The sequence below is a fragment of the Spermophilus citellus genome (assembly GCF_964194105.1).
Source record: "Spermophilus citellus genome assembly, chromosome: 11".
NCBI lineage: Eukaryota > Metazoa > Chordata > Mammalia > Rodentia > Sciuridae > Spermophilus > Spermophilus citellus.
This window is the reverse complement of record NC_138192.1, coordinates 911,377-928,866: the sequence shown is the minus strand read 5'-3', so window position 1 is coordinate 928,866 and position 17,490 is coordinate 911,377. Positions and strand designations below refer to the sequence as shown.

Below are 17,490 nucleotides of genomic sequence, written 5' to 3'. Positions count from 1 at the left end.
ATTGTACAGACTTTTTCACACAGAAGTAAATAAGAGTTTTAAAAATTCTATTGCCATTCATTTATTTTTGCACAAAAATGTATAAATATGTCACCAGTTTTTTTAACTTAAAAAGCTTACATAATTAAAAAATACCAGATGAAAACTACCCTTTGCTGTCTTTTATTTTTTTTTCTCCTTAGAATTGGGTTTCTAGGGAAGAAAAGCCCCTGCATTAAAAACAGCCCATTAAAAAATTCAAAGTTCTGAATAATTCTGGGGAAAAAGCAACCACAAAGTGGTAAAAGATTACAAATATCTACTTTAAAATGTGTCTTCTCACCAAGATAATTTTATACAAGTTTAAAATCTTCATCATCTTATGCTCTTCAAAAGGCCTTGAGAATTTTCCTTTCTGATTAAGAAAAAACAGCACTGCAATATTTTTAGTCAATTTTACACTGTACACATTAGATACAAATGGTTTGATATATCAGATTTTTTTAACCTATACATTGTGAAGGTCTACCCCTCCCCCCTTCAATTGGTGGCACAGAGAACAAAATTATCCATTTACAAATTTTTCTCTGCTTTCACATTCCCATCACACAATTTTTTAATATAATGTTTTAAATGTTATATTATTTCAAGAAAAATACTTTTATAAAATCATATCAATTATTACATTTTTTTCTTTTTTTTTTGTTAATAACCGGGACATGGAAGTCTCCTGGAAGAACTTTTAAAATCTGCATGATTCTCTCCACAGATGAAAAGAGCTCAAGCCCTTTTCAAAGTGGCTCCAGGAGGCCGGTCCATGCCCACTACCACCCTCAGACAGAAACACACAGAACACAAGGGTTAAAAACAAGGTCTCAAATACAACCCTCTGGGCCTGGAAAGAGGAGTCATAAAATACTTCCATTAGCCATTAATGCTTTAATAAGGCATTTTTTAAAAAAAAGTCTCACCATGAAGGTTCAACTTCAAGTACTAATTTAATGGTTAAGTTGTAATAGTTCTTTGAAATAATATTCCTAGGGTCCAGAAAATATTCACCATATTTATAACTGATTTTATGAGCAAACACTTTCCACTGTGATATGTACATGAGTCTCTTTTGCTCTAATGAGAGGAGAGAACTGTTTTTGATAAGAATTCACTAGAAAATATATTTCCATTATGACTATACAAAACTAGTTTAGGTACTTGCCTCCACAGCTCTGGACAGAGCTCGACTGCCTTGGTGTGAAACTGTCATCCTTCACACAATGCGGGCCTCACTGAGCATGGCAGAACTCCTAAAACCCAGTGTGTTCTGAACAAGATCTACTGCTGGGTGTTCATGAACACATGGCATTTTAGGCATGATCTCCCAGATTTTTTTTTCCACTCTTTTTCTGGCTTCTAGGACAGAGGTATGTAGTCAAAGAATCCTATGGTGGATCTGAGTTGGGTTTCAGCTACTGTACCTGGTCCTCAACAATCAAAAAGTGAAAAGAAAGTTACAAAAACATAGGACAAAACAACTTAAAACAAATAAAATGAAGCAGTCTCCAGGCCTTTTGAATCTACACACAGGTATGAAGTCAACTAAAGCATTCATGCCAATCTAGATGGGAGCGTTTGGGAGTCGGAGACTCGGGTATGAAATCATGTACTTGAGCTGGTTATATTTCAAAAGTCCCAGAGAATGGAGTCCAGATAACCCACAGGCCATACACCAAAAACAAGAGGATTTCATCCAAAGGGCTCTGTGGATCTCATCTTTAAACAGAAGCTGAAAACACACACTCTTATGCAAAAGGACACTGTCTCTTGTGTTTCCCTCTTAAAAGCCACCAGCAACAACTATTTCCTGTGGACCAGTGGCTGGGGGGGGGGTGCTGCCCACACCACACACTGGCTGAGGGTCACTGCTTATGGAAGTTCCCAGGTCCATGAGAGAAGTGTCAAGGAGCTGCTGTGGTCATGAGCACTGCAGAATGAACATGTGCCTGCTGAGGGCTTCACAGTGCAGGACTGTGGAGACTGGTCTGAAGAAAAGGATGGCAGGATCCTCACACAGAGGCTGCGGGAGAAGGACCTGAGCCAGAGAGAACAAGTGCTTTCCAATTAAAGTGTATTCGTGATGGCCTTCTACAACTGAGTGAGCACCACAAGTGGACGGGAAGACAGGAATCCTGGGTGGCTGGATTGCACTTGAGTCAGAACATGTGCAATCAGATGTGGTCTTGGAGTCCAGAGGGTGTGGAACCCGTTGAGAATTCCTGGCAGGGAGAAGTTCATCCGATGTGCTACAGAGATGTGGTGATGAAGGGAAACCTCTAGGAAGAGAGGGCACTGGTTCCGAGTCTGGGGACATGATGACCCAAAGACACTGGGAGAGATTCTCAGCTTTGGCAGTTGACACAAAATACCCAAGGGCCTAGGGCTGCTGCTTGAGCTCCTCTGGTGCCTCTCTTGAGAGAAGACGCTCGCCCTGGCTCAGACTGTGCTGGAAGTGAGAGCCCACACCAATTCCAGAAGGAGAGCCTGGGGAGGAGCTGGGAGAGGAATGGAGGTTCCCAGTCATTAATATGCCAATGTCATTGTCCATATCATCTGGAAATGGAAGGTCAACAAACATATCATCATTGTTAGGGCTGAACCCATCCTCGTTGGGATGCTTGATGACGTTGGGAACACTAGGATGTACAGGATGTGTCTTGAGGGGTGTACAGCTGATAAGACCACAGGTTCAGTGCAGTACTTCGGCCAAAAACAGAGCCCACTGTGACAGCGTCTGGCATCATTACAAAGGACCCCTGGGGCTCCATGGGGGGCTCCACATATCCAGCACACATCCTTGAGCTGTTTGCTGATTGTCTGTACTGAACATTCTCCAAGGAGGATACTCCAATCTTTAAGCTCCCCATGGCCAAGATGCCCAAGTGTCCCAATCACAACTCTCCAGAGCAGTGATGTCATTTGCACAGTGCCTATGCACCTTCCCACAGTTTCTGCAGTCCAATCTTGCGTGCAGATACTTTACTCTTTTGTGACCTATTTGGTAAAGCAATATTCACAATGCAAGTCTCTAATAATGCCCCATGGAGGTCAGTGCAGGAAGCCAAGAGCCAGTGCCTTTCATGGGATCGACAATAGCCACAAAGAGCACATTGTACTTCTGGCTGGCCTCACCAAAGTTCTGTCCAAGCTCTTTCTGCTTTGATGTGTCTTTGATTGGGCGCAATATAAAAGGAGGGGAGTAAAGCTGGATTGGGCTGGGCTGCTCTGGGTTCTTGAGAGTCATCTCAATGCTGGCTGCAGGTCCAAATCCTGTGAGGGATTTAATGTGGATCTGTGTGGGCAGATGTCACCTGCACTGGCAGAACACTGAAGATGCCATGGACTTCAAGTATTGACTGCAGAAAACTTGTTCATTCTTCACTGTCTGAAGCATGTACCGGCAAGGCACAATCTGGAGAAAGAAAGAATTTCTCATATGTTCAGGTAAATTATCCAGCATTTCTGTGCAGCAGCACATAAAACTCAAGAGCCAGAAGTTTCCAGAAGTGGAGTCTTCCTCTGCAGTAGGTGAAGGGGTCCACCATGTAAATGACAACAGCAGGAGGGTAGGCTTGGCTGTCTGCATTGTCAGGCTCTGTGGGAGTTCCTAGTCTCTCCCTTTCTGTAGCACTTTCTTGTCCATCCTGCATGGGCTGGGGGGAATTCTGCCCAAGCTCAGTGTCTCCACCACAGCCCAGGTTCCCTTGGGTTCTGTCCGTGGCACTGCCCCCAACACTGGGGTTCTGCCCTCTAACACTACCGCTGAGTCCTGAGGAAGAGGTACGCTCATCTGGTTAACACCCAGAGCAGAAGCAGATGACGAGACTGGGGGCACAGAGGAACCAGATGTGGAACTGCTTGTTGGGGGGTTTGTAGAACCACCATGCACTGCCAGCTGGGGGAACTGCTGATCCTGAATGTGAAGCTAAAGGCCTAGCATTCCCAGGTGGAGCTTGTCCCTGTGTTGCTGCTGGTGGGGTCTGGTATTTAGGTAATATCAACAGGCTGCTGTCCAGCTGCAGAGAGGCTAAATTAGGTGCTAGGTGATGGTGGCAAACTTGTGCATAAAGTCTGAGTCTGGAATGATTGTCATTGTCCTCACTGCTCCAAGGCTGGTTAAACCATCTGCTCACAAGCTCATCTGTCAGCTTCTGTGCCATGCTCTTTCCCACACGCATGATGCCATCACATAGCACTTTGCAGATGAGCTTGTGCTGCCCAAGCCTACACATCTTTTTTTTTTTTTAAGAGAGAGAGAATTTTAATATTTATTTTTTAGTTTTTGGCGGACACAACATCTTTGTTTGTATGTGCTGCTGAGGATCGAACCCGGGCCGCACGCATGCCAGGTGAGCACGCTACCGCTTGAGCCACATCCCCAGCCCAACCTACACATCTTATATACAACACTCAAGTCCCTGAAGAAAGTTTTGGCTCCTTCTATCAAGGCCTCATTTTCTGGACACACCACAATACAGGCAACATCACCGGTGGCCCCCACATGGGTCCAACAACAGCCTTTCCCAAAAGGGCAAGGAGGATGGCGAGATGGTCAGGAGGTCCTTGTCATAGCCTACTGGCAGGGTAGGGATGGGTGACAGCTCAGGAGGTTCTTCTGAACTGTAGGTTCCACGTCCCGCCATCTTGTGGAACTGCTGCCAGGTGAGTGGTCCCTGCATGTGCCGGATGTTCTCCCAGGTCCTTCCTGTGTGCTTCTTTTGGATGACATCTTGGAGAAAGGGCTGCAGAGACAACAGCATGTGGACCACATCCTGAGAGGAGAGCATGCTGACATCTAGCACATTGCTATGAGGCCAAGAGTGTACAGTGGCACTTCTCCCCACAGCTTCGTCCACTTTCCCACCAGTGGGATCATCCACTATTGCCGTCCCTGCTCCAGTGCATTAAAGCACTCTGTCCAGTAATCATTATGTCTGCCTGTACCCGGCCATAACTCCAGCCGATACAGGGAAGAGTTTGGTGACTGTTAGAGGAAATACAGTCCAGGAAATTCAGAGAAGCAAAAGGTTGTGTATGCCGATTCCGAAGGAGAAGAAGAAGGCTTCTGGGTGTCTCCTGGGATTTTCTGGATCCCTCCATCTGAGGAAGAAACTTGGTCTGACACATCATTAAGCACCTCTCTGCAGCCTGACCAATATCAGAATTCTTCCCCAAAATATCCAACTCATCTTCAAGGAAGAGTCCCGAATAGTAGCCAAGTTTGCGGTTCATAATCGCATTAAACCCATAGGTGCAGAAATACTGGTCCTCATTGGAAGAATCAGGGATGTAGAGGCCAACATCTGCCTCTTTGATGTTCATGTTGCAGGCACAGATGCAACAGCTGTAAAAGTTTCTGTCTTTAAAGATATTCATCACAGAATCTGAGAGAATCAGGTTACATAAAGACTGTGGGCCTCAGGGATTGGCTGCATGGTGGCAGGCTCCACAGAGTTAAGGCCCGTGTGGTAGAGGGGGTAGAGGCTGGTGACCCCTGATCAGTGCTGTACTATTTACAGACTCTTGACCACTGGCAGCCCCCAACTCTGAGAGTTCTTGGGGTTCTGGGGTCGTGGTGTGGGGACAGAAAATCGAGGGGTTGCTGGAGATGGGAGGACTCCTGCCCCACTTTGCTGGCTGGGGCAGTGCTGCTCAGCGCCTTCATCTGTGGTGGCTTTCAGATAATCTGGATCTTCTAGGCTCCCAACACTAAGCCCATGATTGTAGCCATCCCTAATGAAAGTGGCTGCAGTTGTTCAATTTTAGGAGGAATTGCCCACGAAGGCCAAAACAGACAGGCATCAGGTGTCTTCAGAGGTAGCAGGCAATGGCTTGGCAACATCTTCAATGGAGCAAACATGGAAGAGTCCTTAAGGCTGAACGGGTGGAACTCTGTGCACATATGAAAAATCTTTTATTTCCTCTGGTTTGGGACTTCCTAATCCATCTTCTACTTCCATTTTGAATTCTGTGAGGTGTGTTGAAACTATACTGACCATAGGACTCTCCATCACGCCTAATGCTGACACTGTCTCTGAACTGATCCCATCTTTATAATTCATCACAGAAGAAAATGCAGGATGCTGTTCCAAAGATGGAGGGGTGGGGAGCCTCCTTTGCAAGTCTGCAACTGTGGGTGTCTATGGAACAGCAGCTCTTCCATCTTTCCCAAGAGGTTGATCTTCCGTTCCAACCATAGGCATTTTTGATGAGCACAGTGCAGGTGATACAGCCCCAAGTTCGTCATCATCAGAATTATCAAAGATGTTGTCTAAGTCATGCAGGAAAGGTGCCAAATCTGTCACCTGCATAAGGCTACTGGAGCCAGCTCTGCCAGCTGCATTATCCTGCCGGACATCTGTTTCAGTAGCAGAACTGAAAATGGCATTTTTCCCATCAGGCACCAGTGGAATGACCTGGTGTAGTGATATCCTTGGTACCAAATCCATTCTCTGACTTATTTTTTTTTCAGGGAATCCTTATCTGTCCCTTGTTTGCATTTCTTATTTGCTGTGAAGATGTATTTTATGTTGCCATCTTGAAAGGTACATGGGTCATTGACTTTTCCCAAATTGTCTCTAGGTTGCTGTGACAGAGGCAACGGGTCAAGGAAGTGGAGTGACTGCATCTGGGGCTGCTTGTCTTGCCAGATTTTAAACCACTTGTTAGGTTGTGCTAAGAGCCACAGCCACGTAATATGATGCATGGCATTTTTGGTTGAAAGGTGACGCCAGCAAGCCATTGAGATGATATGATTATGTTAAGATCTGCATTCTTATGGATATTAGACTCCTGCTGTCCACCTCCGCCTGCTACGGGACTCCTGGAGAGTTCCCATTGGTTGGGGAAGTGCGGTAGGAGGGAATTCCTGAGGAGGAACTTCCTGTTGGGGTCCGGGAGAACGCCGCGTGGGTCGGTCAGCAATTTTCCCGGGAGCGTAGGGGGCATTGGCGGCAGTTTCAAAAATAAAGTTTGTTCCTGCTTGAGTGGCTCATGATTTTGTGCCCAGCCAGACTGCGGCAGGTTGTGCAAAGAGTCTTTGCAATGCAGTGCTCTCTGAGTTCATCTCCATTTTGGCATCACATCTCTCACCCTGGAGCTCTGGTGGCCTGAACTTAGTATCATCACTGGCTGGGAGATGAAAACAAAGCCACCATTTATCTGATGACTCTGGGTTTAATCCCACAATATAAGTCTATCTCGCTGACCTCTGCCATTAGAGGCAGTCTTTGGCCTACGAGGACAGATTTGTCATCTAAAGTAGATAACTGTGAAGTTCTAGCCCATTTCCATAGAGGGCTGGATTCACAGGGACAGATGGTGGGTCCAAACTTTGTTTCCTGACCTCATGGCTGAGGGCTGAGTGTTGGTAGCAGAGGGGAAATAGGGGAATGTGGGAAGCCATTTCTGACACGTGATTGGGTGGCTCCCGTTAAGGGTCTGAGGCATTCTGGCTGTGTCGGAACTTTCCCGGCCCTTTCCTGATGAGAGAACCCATCCGTGTGGGGGTGTGCCTGACCACTGACCCCGGGGGCCCAATCACTGACCCTGACCTTGGAGTGCAGCCCCCCCTCAACCTTCATTGGATGGAATTATCCCCTGAATCTCTTGTTCCCCAATAAAAGGCTACTCCCAGGCGTGTTCACTCTCTCTCTCTCCTGCTAGCCCTGAGTAATCCTTGCTGCCCTGCTGGGTGGTTAGAGGAGGGAACCAGAGAGGGGAGCCTTCTCGGACCTGGCAATATAAATAAGGTAACTGAGTCTGTGTGTTTTATTTCGATCTCTTCTAGCTAACTTTATGCCTAGAACTTCATTAATGAAACCATTGCGCAGGCCGCATGGTGGAGGGGAATGAGGTGAATCCATAGGATTCAGATTCATTTTCTTGCTTGTATTTCTGGAAGGCACTAACATTTGCTTATCATACTTCCAACTGCTAGACACCTCTAAGGAGGACTCCATCCATGCCAACCCTAGTTTCTGTCCTGGTGTATCCTATTTCATGCATAACTCTTAGCCACAGAGAGCCTATGATGAAATGGTATCAAGGGTCTTTTTTGCAACTTATCTCCTTTTTCTTGTCTTTCTGTTATTTTGTGCTTAGAAGAAGCAGGAGGTTGTAAAGATGATGATGATGGTCCTGCACTGAACCCTGGTTGAGACATTGTGGGAGGTCAACTGGGTCCTACTGCACATGGTTTAAAAGTTTATGCCTGGAACAAGAATAGCTGACTCTTTAGGTTGGATCCACAAAATCCAAGGTAGCAGGATTGTTAACAGGCTCTTCTTCAAGAGTTGGAGTTGACATTTGGCTCCTCTTGGATTGGGTTCTGTTGAGGATGCATTCCTTCCAGACTCCATGAACCATATGATTGTGGAGTTTTGAAGGAATCTTCCCCGATCTCTTTGGACTGTACATAGTTATCATCCCCCCGTCTTGGGAACCCAGATGACTGGTAGCAGTCTGCATACCTCCACTCCTGTGATAGCCTGCTCTGGATAGGTGGGAGGGGTCAGAGGCATGCCCCAGTTACTTGGGTCCTTCACCCTACCAAGTCCCGGCTGCCCAACTGTAATATGGCCTCCAGCAGTGGCAACACTCTGAGGAACTGGGATGTCATTCTGAGAGATCAATACAAAATCTGAAGGGAACCATCCAAACACCACCAACAATTACTTCGACTGACACGGGGAAATCATCATGATATCCCAACTCTTCTTCCTCTTTCAACTCCTCTTTTTATTTTTTTTTAAATTTTTTTAAGCACCATGGGGTAGAAATATTGCCATTCCTCCATCAACTTGCAGGGTCTGACATTTTATATGCTTGGCCTGTTAGTGTGCCATTTAAGCCATATGGACTCACCCGTACTTGAAATGGTGCAGGTGGAGACTGAGCCATGTGTATATCTTCCTCTCTGATCAAATAAACTGTCTGGTGTTGGGCAATCTCACACTTGTGCATACATTACCTTCTCCAAGGACAAATGTTCGCTTTGTTGACTGGCTTTTCGTCCTTCTCATAGGGTGGAACAAACCACTTCCCAATCCTAACGAAGTTCTTATGCATTAGGCACCTTTCTAAGAGATGGTGGATGGTTTGAAGAGCAGCGTCCTACATTCATAGGAAGGCCATTTCCCAGAGTCCTTCTTCCACAAACTGCACTTCAGGATGTATCGCACCCACGCGGGGTTCAACCCACCAGTCTGGTTTGACACACGAGTGTGGCAGGCAGCAGAGGAACCGTTAACAAGCCTGGATCATCTCGGGCTGGGGCTGAGATCAGGTGGCCACAGTCCCCATGCCCTCCCAAATCGTGCCTGCGCCGTTTAATCCCTGCGAGTTCAGCCAGGAGAAGAGGGACGATCCTCCAAGCCGCCCTGTTGGCCCCCCAGTTCGCTGCCTCACTCCTGGTCTCCGCGAGCCCGGCTGCCGGAGCGGGGCGCTGTAGGCTTGAGGGGGCCAGGGGAGGCCGGGGGAGGCCGGCGGGAGGGAGGCCCAGGGAGGCCAGCGGGAGGGAGGCCGGGGGAGGCCGGCGGGAGGGAGGCCGGGGGAGGCCGGCGGGAGGCCGGGCGTGTGGCGCTGGGGGGACAGTCCGCGGCGGCCGCGGGGCTCCTTCCTGCTCGGGCGGCGGCTCAGACGGCTGCGGGGGGCGCTGTCCGCGGCCCGGCGCCCTCCCCGCCTCTCAGGGCCGCCCCCTCCTCTTTCTCCCCCCACCCCCGTCAGCGTCCCCAACCTTCTGTGGAGGCTTGGGAAACGGGAGCGGAATCACTGAGTGCTGGGAACGGGTGGAGGGTGACACTAGGGTGACACTGCAGTGGGGAAAGGCCTGAGCCGGTTATGGTTGGGACTCTGTGTCAGACCCATGTGCGACGGACAGAGTGACAGATAGGCTTAAGTAATGCCCTACTGGAAACCAGTGAGGTCTTTAAGATGGAGGTCTATTTTCATTCCCTATAAATTGGAGAGACATGATTTGAGAGTTCTCATTGTGAAATGAGTGATATTTTGGAAACTTTAGGAATTTGTATGCGATAACTAATCAGCAAAATACAGTAGAGTCTGACCTGCCATCTCTAAGGAGTATTGTAAAGTTCAGAGGGTGAAAGAATGTAAGAACCATGATATTGTAGTATATATCGATACTTGATGAAGATGATTTGTAACTTCTTGCTCAGGTGATCCATACCCTTTAGAAATTTTTATTGCAGACTTCTAACCATCTATTTGTATGTTTGCCCAATATGTACATATGTGTACATACATGTACATGTATATTTGTTTCTATGAATATAGGTTCTCATTCATAGTGGTTGGCAAAGTAAAAACACCTCCAAAGATTTTTTAATCTAATCAACAAAACCTGTGAATTGTCTGTGACAAGGCAAGCAGGCATATTGTTAGAAATAGAAATAAAGTTGCTCTTCAGCATATTTTTATATTTGGGGTAGATGTGCTGATATCTGAGTGGCATGAATATAATCACAAGGGTTCAGTAGATGTGGAAGAGGAACACAGAAGAGTAAGTTGCATCGTGAAACAATATGTGAAGGAGTCTACTGGCCATTGCAGACTTCACTCTTAGAGATCCAGAGGGAACACAAGCCTGTAACACCTTGATTTCTCCCCAGTAAGACCCTTTTTAAATGTCTCACCTTTAAAGTTTTCAAATAATAAATATGCATTTTTACTGTTTGTGTATATAGGTATATTATCAATAGAAATAATGCACCAATAGATAAATTTAATTCTGTTATAATATATGCAAGTATATACTTGGAGAAAATAAAATTGTGAATATGAGATATGTAAGATATATATATTTGATCACTTTCAGCTAAATGAACCAAGAAAGAAGTTTAACATCTGCATTGGGCTGGGGATGTGGCTCAAGTGGTAACGCACTCCCCTGGCATGCGCGGGGTGCTGGGTTCGATCCTCAGCACCACATAAAAATAAAATAAAGATGTTGTGTCCACAGTAAACTAAAATAAATATTAAAAAATTCTCTCTCTCTCTCTCTCTCTTAAAAAAAACATCTTCAGAGGGAATAGGAAGACTGCACTAAAACTTGAATGAGTGAGGTACACTGGGCAAAATATATCAAGCTCTTAATAAAGGTTTTTGAATATTTTGTTATTATTCTCTTTGGAGAGAATTATAGAACACCCAACTGTGGTGAATATTGATGTGGTTAAGATAATTCTTAAAAAGAATTAGCACTTCCAAGCACTATGATTTTATCATAAATGAGAGAGTGGAAAGAGGAGTGGGGTAAAAGAAATCCATAAAAACTGAAAAAGACAGTGGGCTCTAAAACAATCTGTCAGAACACAGATACTTGCTTCTTTGGCAGCAGCAGATTCAAGTCAAGGGAATCAGGCATTTGGATGATTCACTGTTGCCTCAGATCCTGTCATTTGCATTTTACTTTTGCTCATTATTTTTATTAGGCAAAGGCACTGAAAATCATGTGATTTATGCAAAGCAATTTTTGAGGGAAAATTACAAAATCTACACATAATATTTTAGAGACCAGTAAATGACAAAGACAAAAAATATGCGAACATAACAAATTTTAATTTTGACATATTTTGGAATTAAAATTTTAGAAATAATAAAAAGTGAATATAAGAATTTAAACATAGAATTGGATTGCTTTAATAACTGACTTTCTTTACAATAACATAATATGAAATGTGCTTTAAAAATGATCACACTTTATGTTAATTATCAGCTCAATTTTCCTCTGTATTCATTATTCTTCATTATACTTTCATAAGTTGATCTTTATGCTATGGGTAGGATAAACCAGTAAATATTTCTTGTTGGGCATCCTGGGCCTGTGGCCTAGAGTTTCTCCTCAGGGGTTCTCAGTCTGTGCATCCGGAAGAAGGGTCAGGAGGAGGAAGGCATGGAGGGGGGGGGTAAGAATGAATGAGTGTGTGTGTGTGTGTGTGTGTGTGTGTGTGAGTGTGTGTGTGTAGTGGAGGGAGTGTATGAGCAAGTGACACCTACTCCAACCCTGTCATAGGGTTACTGAGGGCCCTAGGTATTTGGTTGTGCCTGGTCAATGAAGTTCATGCTTCTAGGTACCTACCTGGTGAGCTCTGACCCTCAAGCAAGTCTGCCCAACCTTCTGTAGCCACCCATGGTATAAGCCCTAAGAACTGTGTACCCTATCTCCTCTCCAGCCCCATGAGTATTCTCTCAGGGGCCAGTCTCTGCACCTTTTAGTGTCCTTGCCCTGTAGCTAGCTGCACCCACACCCTGACCAAGGTCACTAGCATCCTCCTTGTGACCAAATTCTAGATGTTTGCATTTACTCACCACCATCTACTCATTTGTCCATTCATTTCTGGCCTGCAGACCAACTCTGAACCAGACAAATGAAGGAAAGTGATCCTCGCCTTGGGTTAAGTACTTTAAAGGACAGGCAGTCACAGCGCCAGCACTGGAAGCCCAGCCAGCAGGGTGGGCACACAGTCCCACACCTCTGTGTCTCTCTACACCATCTCCGCAGTATGTGGGCCTGACTGGGTCCCACCACACCGTGTGTTTTGTGCTGAAGTTTCTTCTTTTGTCACTGTATTTTAAACATTCTGCACATTGGAAACTGTTCTTGTTCATCATGCTTTACTAGTATGTGTGTGGAATCCTTTCCAGAAAATGCACTATAATTTATTTATTCAAACCTGCATCGGCCTCTTATACTGGCCACAGCCAGGTAGCTGGACTCTAGGGATGCAGCTCCCCTCTCATACACATACCCCCGCAAGTTCTCAGCTCTAAGGTGGCCATCTCTGCAGAGGTTGTTTCAGGGCCACTTCTAGCCTACCCTCTTCACATAGCTTCCAGCCTTACCAGCTAAGTCTAATAGTCTCCCCTATCTCTGGGTGGAGTCCATATCCTTGCCCTGGTGTGGGAGGAGAGAAACTGAAATGATGGTGGCACTGACCTGCCTTGTTTGATGGCAGTCTGATGCCTTGTTCTGATGGAGGCTGCCCATGGCCCCTGATGACCCTCCTTAGGGTAGCCAGACCCAGGTAGTGGGGCCAGGAGGCAGGGGCTATTGGTAGACCTTCCTAAGCAGCCTTGGGGAACTGCTGAGTGGCAGAAACCAGAGTTCCCAGGTCAGCCCAGTTGGGCCTGGCACAGTGAGCTCCAGTCAGCACTCTGATACGTGGACCTGGGTGATCTGGGATACAGGGGTGGTAAGAGCTGATTTGGTCTCATTCAGAGAGCCTACCTCATTCCCAGGGTGCTCGTTGGCCCTCCAGTCAATACCTCAGCACTCTTAGCTGGCCCTCATGAATCACAGTCCATGGATTGAAGCTCCACAGTGGGTCGATGTCAAACAAGGGTTTTAGGGTCAAGTTTGGGACCAGTTGGGTTAAATGGTGCTGAAATTCTTTCCTCTCTTCTTGACTGCAGGTCACCTCAGGGCCTTGGTTTCAGAGTGGGGTAGGTGATATTCTCTCTGATTGACAGCCCTGTGTGCCAGACTTCAGGGCCTGCTGTGCCCAGGACCCATGGGGGACCTGGTGACTGGGGTCTTTAGAGAGGTGGAGGGGGAACCTTCGGGCCCTCAGCAAGCAGAGGCCCTGAGACAAGTGGGCGGAGGGACCATGATGTTGCCCGGCAGTGAAAGGCAATGTACAAATTTAACCTTTGGATTTGCAGCAAATGTCATGCCAAGGCTGAAGCTGGGTGAGGGGACCATCCAGAAAGAAGGTGGGCTTGAGGAGGCTGGAGGACAAAGGGATTTAAGCCAGGGTGAGACTTCAGGCCCCTCACCACCTCCTGGGAGCCCTCTCAGATTGCTCTTTGCTGGCTTAGGTCCCCAGCCATTGTGACCTTGTTTGCCAATGTCTCTGCTGGGCACAGAATCACGAGTCACCACACAGCTTTGTAGATTCAAACAGCAATTCTTTATTCCCGAACTCACACGGGCCTCCACACACGTTCTGGGGCAATCCCGTTCTCCTGCCACCCAATTCACCTACTCCACGAAGCTTTCTTCCCAAAAGAGGCTTTCTTCCCAAAATGCTCTCTGAATCTCACGAGAACTCAAAGGGAGCTCAGGTAGCAGGAACGCCCTATTTCCAGCAGCAATAATCCTCAACATCGAACTTCCCTAAAACCCAAGGTCTTAAACTGGGAAAGCCCTTAACCCAAGGAGCGGGATACTTCCTCAAACTGCAGGATACACCCTAATCCTGGATCCACCCTCGTCCTTGAGCAGGGTCATCTTTCTCAAACACACATGCAATGTCAACAGCGAAATTCCAAGGCAAGTCATTTAACATGGGGTACGCTGGCAAGGAAATTTTGATGCGTCATTCCTACTTGGTAATGGCCCTCAGCACTTGTTAATATGTTGCTTTTATTTGCCCTCCTGCCAGGGCCCAGATGGGGCTGGCTCAGGGACCTGCCTGAAGTTCCCTCCTCCCCAAAGATTGGGAAGCCATAGGATCAGCTTGTGAAGTACTGGCTGGCTGTGTGACCTTGGGTAGCACCGGCCTTCCCTGGTAACTGGAGGCCTCATCTATAAACCATGGCTGTTGACCAGAGGTAGTGTTCCTAGCTCAGTGCCTTTATGAGTGGGAAACACTCCAAGTCCTGGGATTGTCAGGTGTGGGGCTCGGGAAGAGATGGGTGGGGCTGGGTGCAGGGCCAGGATGAGGATTGGCTTGTAGCATCCCACAGCAGCCCCAGCACCTGGAGTAGACCCTGCCCACTGTAGGTGCTCAGTAAAAATAGTGAGTGAACATCGAAGGCAGAAAAGGTCTTAAGCTGACTGGGAATCCGTGGCCACCAGAGTTACTTGCCCCCTCTCCCTCCCCCATGCCACATCCGGCTCAGCCTGTCTTGTCACTGGGCTCTGCACTGGTACTCAGATCTGGAAGGTTGGTCAGTGAATGCTGGCCAACTCCCTGCCATATGTGGGACCTATACAGCCAAGCAGAGGGTCTTCAACTCCCTGGGCTACTTCCTCCTAGCACTCCACATCACTCCTGCACACAGCTGCACTCCACTGGGCATCCAGGACCCCCAAATTCAGTCTATGTGATATCATAGCCTTTGTATTGGACATCCAACCCCACAATCCTGGCCTGCCCACTCTCCTTATCCCCAAAGACAGGTTCATTGTACAAAGTCTGACCTTCTCCCTCAATTCCCTTTCATTCCTCATGGCAGGCCTGCCTTATTAGATCACCCCCTCTACTTCCTGGCTCAAGACCACACCCTGCCTACTATCTGATTTTCCAATAAGATGGTATTTTCCACCCCTCCTGCCTAAACCCTCCCAAGGCTACCTCTAGGTGAAGCTTTTTCTCCTTACTTTCAGGACCTGGGCCTGAAGGTCTCCTGTAAGAAGCTTTTCTTCCACCTTTGCTGGGGGAAGTTCCAGGTGCTGTTTTCTGTCACCCCATCTCCGTGTCTCCCAAACAGTCCAACCCTGGCGTGAGAGTGCAGAGAGCCATTTGTGGGTAACACAAAATATAATTCAAATTCAATGAACATAATGATGGATGATGAGATATCTCATGTGTGTGATGCATCATGAAAGAAATGTTAAAATGATGTCACAATTCTACAGTAATGTCTCACACTTTGCAATGGTTAGGGTAAAATGTACTTCTGACAATCAATAGTTGAATTTAATTTAAAAATGCAACATTGCTTCAATTTTTATTTGTATATCTTAATATGAGACTCTTGAAAATTACTTTGCAAATTTAACAATTTCCTCAGATATAAATTGATGCAGTAATAGTAATATAAGGTTATTTGAAGATTAATTGATACAATGAATTTCTAATTATAATCTCTTACAAAGTACTTGATATATAGTAAAGTGAGATAGAGATTAAATTCTTTCTGCTTAATAAAATGCAATGAGCAATCCAATTCCCATTATTTCCTTTTCCTTAAAGATAGATGTCAATTTTAACATCTAATTTTGTCAATGTCAAACCAGTATCTTTCAATATGCCCATTTAAAGAAAAATATTTTGATTTTCCATTTAGATTTTCTAAATCAGTAAATTTTTCTTTGCACTTATTTTTCTTTTTATTACACGTATTTACAATATATAGAGCAGAAATACTTTATATTACACTAAATATATCATGCATTTCTTATTAATTTAATTTTTAAAAATATTTTAATGGAAAAAAAATATGTGGCAACTTTAAATGTTGACCTTGAAAGTGAAATATTTTCCTGGTAATATAAAGTATTATTTGGTCATTTTTAAATTTTATGTTTTGTAGTATTTTAAACTGTGTGTAATTTTTATTTCCAATATGATCATTAAATCATTGATTAAATGTTGTGTTATGGGTTATCTTTCTTTTTTATTATAGGCTTGAGTTTAGAAATTATGATTCAAGTTAAATAATTCAACACAATCACAATTTTGTAGGATCAAAATTATGGCAACTCTATCAGGATTTCAAGCTGCTTTTAAAAAGCAAAACAAAATTGGAATAATAAAAGTTACTTAACACTTAACTGTAATTCTTGTGAGGGTCCTGGTAAAAGACAGAAAATCATTCATCACTGAAGTGAAGCAGGACTTCGAGGTTAGAGTGCTTGTCCTCACTGGGGACAAGGCAGCTTCACACTCCCCCTGCAGCCTGGCTGAGGCATCAGGTTTTCTTGAAGATGCAGCCAGGGTCACAGTGCTGTGTGTGCTGACACCATCTGAGTTCAGCACAGAAGCAAAAGCATGTGAGGAGAAGCCTCCTGGAGTTCCTGACAGTTTCCTCTGTCTTATACTAATGAATTTATTATGAGTAAATAGAGGTTTTTGAGAAACAATAATAGGGATGCGTTGACTATTGGATCCAGAGCTGTAATAGTGTTTGAAAGCTGTCCCTTTGGATGCCCTTACTGAATGACCAAAGTTCAAAAAAGAATTAAATTAATTTCCAATTGTGCTTTCTTTTAACTCAATCTCTAGAATCATGACAGTTTTCCTTATTTTAAATAAGGAATTCAATCTAATTAGAATTACATCTAAATCTAATCATTCAAGCATATTACCTAGAAGTTTTAAAACAATCATTTTATATTAAATAACAAGAGATGGGAATAAAGCTAGAGTATGGTTACAGCCAATTTGTTATCCAGCAAAGACAAGCTTCTTCTTCTTTCATGTTTCTGCTCAAATTCCTTTCAAAGACAGTACTAATCTTCAATATCTGATTTCTGGTTGTGATCCTAACTCATGATATTTGTGAAAGACTAAAATATGTGTAAATGCATAAAATATGTATTCAGAGATACTACCACCATTCAATGTTCTTGAAATGATTTTAAAAATCTTTAGTCACGTTTTTAAAGCCTCATCTTTTACTAAGTACTTATCTTCACCAAGAGAGTACAGCACAATAATTTCTAAAAAATGAAGAGGAGTAGGATTTTGGAACTAGATTCAAAGAGAAAAT

The 17,490-nt window shown here is 45.1% G+C and overlaps 1 pseudogene across 1 annotated transcript; it reads right to left on the bottom strand.

The window, feature by feature from the left end:
* Positions 1-2,118: 2,118 nt before the first annotated feature.
* On the bottom strand, positions 2,119-10,104 carry LOC308630505 (mediator of RNA polymerase II transcription subunit 13-like; annotated as a pseudogene). The gene is made up of 5 exons: positions 10,098-10,104; positions 7,888-9,459; positions 7,046-7,437; positions 4,419-6,691; positions 2,119-4,254 (listed from the first exon to the last, which is right to left on the bottom strand). The product of its transcript is annotated as a mediator of RNA polymerase II transcription subunit 13-like (transcript).
* Positions 10,105-17,490: the final 7,386 nt, after the last annotated feature.